General features: G+C 36.6%; 1 pseudogene; it reads right to left on the reverse strand.

Moving 5' to 3' along the window:
• Positions 1–9,768: 9,768 nt before the first annotated feature.
• Positions 9,769–10,654, reverse strand: LOC133765296 (ribosome production factor 2 homolog; annotated as a pseudogene).
• Positions 10,655–11,908: the final 1,254 nt, after the last annotated feature.

Here is an 11,908-nt window from a genome sequence, read left to right on the forward strand (position 1 = left end):
TCCTTCTTCAATGGCAAAAATAGCTGGGTAAGCCATTATCACATGACATTACTCCCTTTCCCACATTGAAAGCATCATGACGACAACATTGGGCTTCATATTCAAAATAAAATAAGGAACTCAACTCAATAGCCTAAAAAAATCCAGTGTAAAATTGGGCAGATCTAAACCGCCATTTCACAAAAGAAGGCAATTTACAGACTCCATGCAATCACAATAATTCTTCTCAGATCTAGAAAAAGTGATCTTAAAATTCATATAAAAACACAAGAGACCCCAAATAGCCAAAGCGATCTTAAAAATCAAAGCAGAAAGCACCGCAATACCAGATTTCAAAACATACTACAGAGCTGGAATAATTTGGCTCAGTCTGCCTCAGAGTAGACATGTGAAACAGTGGAACAGAATTGAGACCCCAAAAATTAATCCACACATTTACATCCAACTATTCTTTGACAAATGAGCTAAAATTACTACTTGAAGAATGGAAAATCTCATCAACAAATGGTGTTGAGAAAATTAGATCTTCCTTCCTTACATTCTATACAGAAATCAACACACAATGGATGAAATATCTAAACCTAAGACCCAAAAACATCGAATTACTAGAGGAAAACAGAGTAAATGCTGTAAGATCTTGGCACAGGAAAAAACTTGGATAAGATACTGGAAGTGCAGGAAAAAAAAAAAAAGCAAAACCAGACAAATGGGATTACATCAAGCTAAGAAGCTTCTGCACTACAAAGAAAACACTTGACCAAATGAAGAAGCCATCAGCAGAATGGGAGAAATTATTTGCTACCTATGCATCTGATAAAGAGTTAATATCCAGGGAGGGAGGGAAGGAGGGAGGAGAGGAGAGGAAGGGAGTGGAAGGGAGGGAAGGGGAGGGGAGGGGAGGGGAGGGGAGGGGAGGGAATCACACTTTAATGTCAGGTTGCAAAGGAAGAATGATGAAATGCTTGATACTGAATTCAAAAAGATGATTGTAAGGATACTCATAAAGGCACAAGCAAATACAGACAATCAAGCAAAATCAGTAAAATAAATGCATGATATGAATGAGAAATTCATCAGAGATTTTGCAAAAAATAGAAACGTCAAAGATAAAAACTCAATAAGTCAATTGAAAATACAGTTTAAAACCTCAACAACAGATGAGATCAAGAAGGATAATTAATATCTGAATGTGAGGGCAGGACTTTTGAAATATTCCAGTCAAAAGGAGAAAAATTATAGAATAAAAATGAGGACAGTCTCTCTGATATTTGGAACACCATTAAATGAATTTGTTTGCATACTGGAAATTCCTGAGAGAAAGGAGAAGACTAAGGCACAGAGAATTTGTTCAATGACATATTAGGTGAAAACTTCCTCAATATAGAGAAAGGCATGAATGCCTAAGTGAAGGACACTGGATAGACCAGACTGAACATATCTAGAAAAGATCTTCAACACAACATATAACAGTTGAACTCAAAAGTACAACAGAAAGAGAATTCTAAAATTTGCAAGAAAAGGTACTTTTAATGGAACTCCTATAACATTAACCACAGATTTTTCATCAAAACCTTATAGGACATAAGGGAGTTGAATTACATATCCCAAGTTCTGAAAGAAAATAACTCCAGCTAAGGATACGTTACGCACAAAAGTTATCATAAATAAAGGAGAAATAAGATAAACAAAAACTGAAATAATTCATCATCATCTGATCAGCCTTACAAATGATGCTTAAGGGTCTCCAACACATAGAAACAAAGAAAGCCAACTACCATAATAAAAAAAAGAAAGGATAAATTTAACTAGAAAATGAACAAAAATGTTCAAAATACATAAAATATTAAAGAAATATAGCAAGACTAAGTAATTATTTGTCAATAATGTTGAATAAAAATGACTGAATTTAAAATTATTTAAATTTTAAAGATTTAAAAATATACAGTGTACCTAAAAGGATTTTTAAAAACAGGACCTGAGTCTGTAGCAGTAAAGCCACCACCTATAATAGTGTCATTCCATATGGGCACCATTAGTGTCCTGGCTGCTCCACATCCGATCCAGCTCCCTGCTAATGGTCTGGGGAAAGCATCAAAAGATGGTCCAAGTGTCTGGTCCCCTGTCACCCATGTAGGATACCAAGATGAAGCTCCTGGCTTAAGCCTGGCCCAAACTCTGATCATTATGGCCATCAAGGGAGTGAACCAGAGGGGGAAAGATCTCTCTCTCTTTCTCTGTCTTTCCCTCTCTCTAACTCTGACTCTCAAATAAATAAATAAATCTTTAAGAAGAAAAAAAAGAACCAAATGATATGCTGTCTGTAAAAAACTCATTTCACAAATACACACATAGATTGAAAATAAAAGGTTGGAAAAAAGTATTCCATGCAAATAGAAACAAAAAGGTGAGCAGAAAACCATACTGATATTGAACAAAATAGTCTATAAGACAAAAACTGTAAAAATAAAGATGGTCACTACATAGTGATCTAGGGATTGATTAAATCAGAAAATAGCATCATTATGGGTGAATATGCACCTAATGCAAGGGCACTCCATTTATTTTTTTAACTTTTATTTAATAAATATAAATTTCCAAAGTACAACTTTTGGATTATAGTGGCTTTTTCCCCCCATAATCACCCTCCCACCTGCAACCATCCCATCTCCCACTCCCTCTCCCATTCCATTCACATCAAGATTCATTTTCAATTATCTTTATATACAGAAGATCAATTTAGTATATACTAAGTAAAGATTTCAACAGTTTGCACCCACACAGACACACAAAGTAAAAAGTACTGTTTGAAGACTATTTTTACCGTTAATTCTCATAGTACAACACATTAAGGACAGAGATCCTACATGGGGAGTAAGTGTGCAGTGACTCCTATTGTTGATTTAACAATTGACACTCTTGTTTATAGCATCAGTAATCACCTGAGGCTTTTGTTATGAGCTGCCAAGGCTGTGGAAGCCCCTTGAGTTCGCCAACTCCGATCTTATTTAGACAAGGCCACAGTCAAAGTAGAAGTTCCCTCCTCCCTTCAGAGAAAGGTACCTTCTTTGATGGCCCATTCTTTCCACTGGGATCTCACTCACAGAGATCTTTCATTTAGGTCATTTTTTTTTTGCCAGAGTGTCTTGGCTTTCCATGCCTGAAATACTCTCATGGGCTTTTTAGCCAGATCCGAATGCCTTAAGGGCTGATTCTGGGGCACTCCTTTTATAAAACAAATATTATTAGAGCTAAAGGTAGAGATAAGATTCCAAAGAATTGAAGAGAAAGAAACACTTTAAATTCATTATCTGAGGCCAATATTACACTGATACCAAAGCCAGGCAAGCACACAAGAAAATTACAGGCCAGTATCCTTGATGAACACACATGTCAAAAGCCTCAACAAAATACTAGCAAACTAAATTCAATAGTAAATGCAAAAGACTATACCCCATGACAATGTGAGATTTATTCCCAAGATACAAATTTCAATATAAGGAAATAAATGTGACACATGGCATTAATAGAATGCAGGATGAAAAAATCATGTGAAATTACTAAACACACAACAAAGGAATTAGGAAACAAATGATTGACTAATGCTTACAGAATCAAACCAAGCAGTCTAAGTGCCTTTTTAAAGTATACATAGAAAATAATAAACTCTTGAGAGCCATCTTAATTTCACTCCATTTAATAAATTTGACTGTAAGAATATAAACTGTGCAGTAAAATGCCACATCCAGTTGACTGCTTTGAGTCTGTTTCCCTGTTAGCATGCCCTTCTTCCCAAGTTTGCTATTGGATCTCTTTCCATTTCCACTCTCAGCAGCTCCTTCCTACACTTCACAATCTGGCCATGCCTTCCCTCACTGTTAGCCTGCTTTCCCCAGATCCATATTAGTGATGTGTTCATTCCAGAGAACAAAAGGATATTACTCAATTGTTACAGATTTTTCTCAAAACTCAGTTGTCTCTCACAACAGCCCCATACAATTACATACATCCTGTCCTCACATAATTTCTTTTAAAATGTTGTGGGTTTCTCCTGTGAGAAAAATAATTTCAGTTTTTCACCATAAAGCAGTATTATTTCATTTACTGACTTTATTCTTCTAGAATCATAAAATTAATCAACAACAAGAACAGGATTAAAATAAAGCTCCAGCCATAAACATCCTGATCCTTTCATCACACCTGTAAGAGTTCCTTGTTGTGTAATATGTAACTATGCCAACCATGTCCTGGACTTGATTACGGCCTGAATTTATTCCAAAGTGTCTCACAGGCAAAATTCATTTACCCAATTCTATCTAAGCCGTCTCTGCGGACTTCAATTCACTTGACATTACAGAAGGAAAGAGCATGGCATGTTCAGAGAAAAGCAATATTTGAGTGTGGGAAGAAGAGAGGGAGGCAGGGGAAGTACTCAAATAGCAGGTTCATTTATTCATTCATCAAAAATGAAGAGAGTGTCTTATATACACCAGACTCTAGTTGCTAGGCATACATCATTAATTAAAGTTGTGAATCATCATTAAAAGTATTGTTATACAGTATTTTTCTAGGTACTAGAGAATCACGTAATGGTATTTTAAAAAGAACTGACAGAACTGACAAGGTCTCGTATTTTAATCATGTTTATTTGAAAGGCTAACAGTTTTTATTTTCACCCAAACACTAACAAAATACCACTATAAATGCTCTAAATGAATGATTGTATTCAGGAATAGTGATTGAAGCAGAACAAATTATAGCAAAGTAAAATAGTAAAGTTATAATTTAAAAAGTAACAAACTATTGAACAGGCCAAACAATAATGTGGAAATAGAATTCAGGTCAAGACTTGTGTACAATAAAGAAAAGTGCATGATTAATTTATTTAAGTTTAAGAATACTGAGAAATTTTTTCTCAATTCCACATCTAAAGAGATCAACTTTTTAATTCCATAGAATCTTAAAACTTTTATTATATATTTATAATAATGCCCTAACAACTATATGCATGCTTATAAAATGATTTTGCAATTTTTAAAGTATTAAAAATATCATATTAGTGGATTCACTGGGGGTTCTTTGTAATATCTACCTTATTTATAAAATTCATAATCTATAACAATAAGAGTATAAGTAAAACTAACAACAGATTAAATAGAATAAGGTGATAATAAACATAATTATTTGAGATTTGAATAAAGTTAACACTAAGTGTACAATTGTGTCCATACTAGTTTAATAAATACCTAAAATATAATCAACTTATTTTAGCCAACTTAAGTAAATTTTAACTATACAAAAGAATCCACATTTAGGACACATCTCATTAAACATAGATATAAAATTTGACCTTAAACTACCAAATAAAGAATAATAACACATGCTATTGTAAATATAGATGTTCTACAGAATCAGGAATTTCTTGAGACCTAACAATGACCCTCAAATTCTACACTGATTTGATTCTTTGTGTCACATGCATTCACACATGTTGTCTTATTTAATCTTCATAACCTTTGTGAGGAAGAGGATTTTACAAATGAAGAAACTAACTTTCTAAAAATAAGCTATTCCCAGATCACATGACTCATACGTGGTGGAAATAATAATTCAAACACTTGTTCACCTGTACTTCTAATGTATTATAAATATATTGCTATGCACAGTAGTATAGAACAGCAAAAAAAAAAGAGTAAAAAGAAGTTCCAAATGACAAATGCAATAAACTATGTGTGAGAAATACTTCCACTTAGCATGCTGTTACTATGGGAGTCTAAAGTGGGTCATTTTTATTGTAAGTTTACAGTCATCTAACTTTTTACTGTGACCCTTCAGAACCACTTATGTATGGCAGGAGCTTCCAGACTATCTCTCAGCAAAATAATAGACATATTCTCAGGAAAATCTATTTTGTAAAGATGTCTCCAAGCATATGGCCACTCTAGGGCTCAGTTCCAGATTCTGCTTTCCAGTTTAACCTGCTCTTTGTAGAATTAATCAGCAATATTGTTAAAACTGCAGATGGGGCCCTGAAGGGTACAGGAAGCTGAGTGGAGCAGACCAGCTAATAAGCTAAAATAAATATGGGTTGATATTAGCATCCAGGCATGCTTACAAAAGGGTTTCTTCAAGAAATAAGGTATGTCTCTGTCTCTCCTTCCCCCTGTAACTCTGCCTTTCCTATAAATAAATAAATGTTTTTAAAAAGAAAGAAAAAAAAGTCCAGTGGGTTATACCCACAGCTTACAACACTAGCATCCATTATGGGTGCCAGTTCATACCCCAGCTGTTGTGATCCAGCTCCCTGATAATGCGCCTGGAAAAGCAACAGAGGATGGCCCAGGTGTCTGGGTCCCTGCATTCACATAGGAGAATCAAAGACGCAGCAGCTCCTAGCTTTGGCCTGGCCCAGCCCTGGCTATTATGGCCATTTGGGGAGTGAACCAGGGAATAGAAGAGCTCTGTCTCATCTTCTCTTTCTCTCTCTGAAACTCTGCCTTTCAAATAATAAATAAATCTTTAAAAAACTTTAGAATATATGTCTAGGTTTTTATCAGTCTCTTACAAACACAATTATTTCTATGATTTTTTGAGTTTTATACATGGTCTTGGCAAAAAAAAACCTTCAAAATTAAAATGAAAAGTGTACATTAGTCACTTTCAGTAAGATTGATAAATCTGCTTTTATAAACTGCTAAATAGGAATATATAAAGAAAATCAACTTCAGCAAACATTAAAGCTTGATAACACAAAATACAATGATTCGTTATGGAAAGAGTTGAATACAACAGTATATTACTCTTCTCAGGAAGCCAGCACAAGATATAATAGACTGGTGGCTTCAGCAACTAACATTTATTTTCTCAGAGTTCTGGAGGTTCAAAGTTTGTGCTTCTTACTGGTTCAACTTTTGGTGAGGGTTCTCTCTGGGCATTGTGTACTCATGGCCTTTGCTCTGTGCATGCTCGCAGGGAAAGAGCCAGAGAGCCAGAGAGAGAGAGAGAGAGAGAGAGAGGTTTTTGGTGTCTCTTATAAAGACACTGATTAGAAAGATCAGGATCTTATCCTTATGACTTCACTTAACCTTAACAAGGCTATGTGTGTGTATGTGTGCATGCAATTTTTTTATTTTTTAATTTTTTTCCAAAGAAACTTTTTATTTAAGGAATATAAACTTCATGTATTTTATAAATACAACTTTAGGAATATAGTGACTCTTCGAATGGTACTCGTCTTCCCACCTACATTCCCACCCCTCTTCCTCCTCCCTCTCCTATTTCCAGTCTTATTTTTTAAGATTTATTTTCAACTAACTTTACATAGAAGTTGATACTAAGCAAAGATTTCAACAAATTATATGAAAAAAAAAAAACTGTTCCTCAACAGTCAAGATAGGGGCTATTCAAAGTCATTGCATCTCGAAGTTAATTTCACTCTGTTTAAACATTGCTTTTTTTTTTTTTTGAGAAACTTAATTAACTTTAAAGAAGAACCCAAGGATGATACATCTTTTGCGAGCACTTTGACATAACTAAACTTATGAGACATAAGAATATCCTCCACATGAACCAAGGCCTTCAGCAACCCGGCAGTCAACCAAATGCTGCTACAGGGATATACTAGGCTCCCCACCCAGGAGACAGCAGCTTGAGACATTGCCCCATGCCAGCGAAGAGTACCTCATCACCCCATGTCAGCAGGAAGTAGCTCTAAAGACAGATCTTCACCCCTCTACCCCTCCTGGACTTTTGGGATTAATGTAATCCTATACAACTCCCACTTTATAAAAAACAAAAGGGGGGAATGTTAGGAAAATGGCAGTCTTATCTATGGCACGATCTACACCCTGACACCCTCCTAGGCTCTAGCCCCTGCCACCAATGCTGGAAGCCAGGTGGCCACATGCCCAAACCACCAATGTCAAGCTACACCCCCATCCTAATGGGATTTGCTGCTCCTACTTCCCTGCCCACTCCCAAGCAAAGTTTTAAAAGGACCTGCTCCTGAACATGTGGCTCTGTCTCGCTCACTCTCCTCTCTCTCTCTCTCTCTCTCTCCTTCTCTCCATCTCCTGATCTCTCTGTCTCTTGATCTTTCTTATGCTCTCCTTCTGCCTCTTTCTCCTTCTTTGCACCTTCCCTCCTGCTGGGTTTTCTCCAACAAACCCTTTCCCTTAAAAAAAATATCCTCCACTTAATATACTAAAATGAAGTAAATCTTTGAGAACAAGTTTTACTATTAACTCTCATAATACAAGTCTTTGAGGACAAAGATCCTGCATGGGAAGTTAGTGCGCAGTGACTCCTGTTGTTAATTTAACAATTAACACTCTCATGTATGATGTCAGTGATCACACAAGGCTTTGGACATGAGCAGCCTAGGCTATGGAAGGCTTTTGAATCCACAAATTCCTTCAATATTTAGACAAGGCCATGAGCAAGGTGGAAGTTCTCTCCTCCCTTCAGAGAAAAGTACATCCTTCTTTGATGACCACTTCTTTCCACTGGAGTCTGACCCACCGAGGTCCTCCATGTAGGACAATTCTTGCCATAGTGTGTCTTGGCTTTCCATGCCTGAAATGCTCTCATGGGCTTTTCAGCCAGACCAGAATGCTTTAAAGGCTGATTGTGAGGTCAGAGTGATGCTTAAAAGTGATTGTCAATCTATGAGTCGGCTGTATGGACTGCTTCCCATGTTGCTTAATTAGGTTTTTACTGTAAATACAGCTTCAGGCTGGTTAAGACTTTTAACACATGACTTTAGGGAAGACATGAACATTCAGTCTATAATGCTATAATAATTGGTATATGGAACAGACCACCTACAAAAAAACCCTCAAGGGACAGAGCAACATGGCAGCAAGGTAAAACACAATTTATGTGTGTTTGTGTTTTTACAACATAACTGGCTTGCACTTGTAGATTTGCCAGAGAAGCAAGGAACTTAAATGTTCTATTCTGCAGAAACAATTATGCAAGACTAACAGGAATAAATAGAAGATTTCTTCATGTTTTCCCCAGCACAGGGATGGTCACCAAGACCTTTTCAAACAAAGTAGTCAGGCTTTGGCTGAGTTCTAGTCCATCTGTGAGCACTATCATGCAAGATTTCACTGCCCAAAATATCAAGTTCCCTAAAGTACTTGGTGGCTTAAAACTTACCCATTCCTTTTTGCTCCTTTCTAAGTGGGCCTCCACTTACTAACAGAATCAACTGAAATAATTAATAGTAATTTAAGGTACTCACATCAGGTACTGGACAATCCTCTCAGACATTTATATTTTAAGACACAAAGCTTAAAATCTCAATCTCTTAACTGGTAGGATTTCAGGCAAAATAATAGAAAAGTAATAAAAATCAGGCCATAGATACATGTTGGAAGATGGGACTAACTTTTTATAATAAGTATTTATACAGCTTCTTTAGAGCCTATCTGCTTCCCAAGGCTTTTTCTGTTTACATAATGTGCCATCCAAAATTTTTTTAAAAACACCAATGGTTGTGAAGATGCCTCTTCTCACCCACCCAAAGAGAAAGAAGAGTTTTGAGAGGACAGGAGATGGCGTATCATAGAGAGAACATGGCACACCAGGGTGTAACGTTACAAGTTGAAGCTCAAACTTAATACCAGTACATTACTGTTCATAATAACATAAGGTACATTATTATGTTATAAAAGAAGACAATAAAATTTTACAAGAAACTCTTAGTGGACTGAAGCTCAACAATTTTCTCAAGTAAATGGACTATAATAAGCCATAGCTATTGGGCTAAACCAGTATTTTAAATTCTCTTGGAATTTTCCTCCTGTCTTCTGTTATCCTTTCTGCACGTCGCTTCTTCAACCCCTTCATTTTCCTGATTTTGCAGTTTGCTTAGATCTAGCTTCTGCATATAAATCCTTCTGTAAGTTGTAACCAAAATTACAAAGAGATAATTTTCTTCTTCTTTCGCTTAAGAGCTTTGGGCATTTTTATAGATTATTTATAAATGTCAGCTGATGCTAAGTGCATCCTCCTCAGAACCAATCCCAATGATGCTTCCACCTCCTTCAATTCAATCCTAGGTGTTCTGCCACCAGATTTATCCAAGAGCAACTTATAGCTTCAAAAGTAAGTTTTTCCATTCAGTACAATGCAGCACAGAACAAATACAGCCATACAGATATTTGGTACTGTGGAGCCTCTGAAGAAATCAATAAAAAGATTTTTAGTCTTCTATAGTCTTCTACTACATCAAAATCATCACCAACAAATATCAGTGTGGGTTGCCTTCAGGATATTTACTATTCTTAATACCTTTTAGAAAGATAAACTTTTCAATGCCTTATTCAATCACATCTAGCATATAGTGGTCATATATATGACCCAGAACTAGATTACTTGGTTGCTTCTTATTATGGGAGCCAAACATGAATAAAGAACAATCTGATTTCTTTGGAAAGAAGTCCACTGACATCTGATCCTCAAATGGTCTGGCAATGTTTTTCTCTTTATACAGTACTCCATGTAGCTTTTTCAGTGCATACACACCTTGTGTCATTCTTGTATTTGCATCTTCCCCCTTAATCAGCATAGATAAGCTTCAGTACTCTCTTCTCAAAGATCTCTTGGCCCTTTTTGTTTTGGGATTTACAAACTGATCTAAAGGGTCCATTGCTACTGCAACAAAGCCAAGTGAACACTCTTATGACTATCTCCCCAAAGAGATACCAATTTCAACAGCTATTCACATACCAAATTGTCTTCAGCAGAGCTACAAAAGCCAGCTAGGAAAACAGTGTCTTCCTTTTATATAATAAAAGGAAAACTCCCATTGAAAAAAGCAGGTGGGGGTTATCTATGCCATTGCTCCCCCAACATCAGGTAGCTCATCATGAGAAAAAATACTTTCTGCTGGGGGGAGGGATATGAAACTGAATTCCATAAGAGAGGGAGGAGATGTACAATTTGGGACATGCTCAATCGGACTTGCCCCAAATGGTAAAGTTAGAAATGTGCCAGGGGATTCCAATTCAACCCCATCAAGGTGGCATGCACCAATGCCATCTCACTAGTCCAAGTGATCAATTTCAGTTCACAATTGATCACACTGATAGGTCTAAGAGTCAAAGGGATCACACAAACAAGACTAGTCTGCTAATACTAACTGAAAGAATAAAAAAGGGAGAGAATGATCCATCATGGGAAGCGGGAGACACAGCAGACTCATAGAATGGCAGATGTCCTAAACAACACTCTGACCTCAGAATCAGCCCTTAAGGTATTCGGATCTGGCTAAAAAGCCCATGAGAGTATTTTAGGCATGGAAAGCCAAGACACTCTGGCGAAAAAAAAAAAAAAACCTAAACGAAAGCTCTCTGTGAGTGAGATCCCAGTGGAAAAAAAAGGGCCAACAAAGAAGGAGGTACCTTTCTCTGAAGGGAGGAGAGAACTTCCACTTTGACTATGACCTTGGCTAAGTAAGAACAGAGTCAGCAAACTCAAAAGGCTTCCATAGCCTCGGCAACTCATGACAAGAGCCTAGGGTGATTGCTGACGCCATAAACAAGAGTGTAAAATTGTTAAATCAACAACAGGAGTCACTGTGCACTTACTCCCCATGTAGGATCTTTGTCCTTAATGTGTTATACATTGTGAACTAATGCTATAACTAGTACTCAAACCATACTTTACACTTTGTGTTTCTGTGTGGGTGAAAACTGTTGAAATATTTACTTAATATATGCTAAATTGATCTTCTGTATATGAAGGTAACTGAAAATGAATCTTGATGTGAGTGGAAGGGGAGAGGGAGCAGGAGAGGGGAGGGTTGCGGGTTGGAGGGAAGTTATGGGGGGGGGAGCCATTATAATCCAAAAGTTGTAATTTGGAAATTTATGTTTATTAAATAGAAGTTTAAAAAAAGAGA

This window comes from Lepus europaeus, chromosome 8 (assembly GCF_033115175.1).
Source record: "Lepus europaeus isolate LE1 chromosome 8, mLepTim1.pri, whole genome shotgun sequence".
Lineage (NCBI taxonomy): Eukaryota > Metazoa > Chordata > Mammalia > Lagomorpha > Leporidae > Lepus > Lepus europaeus.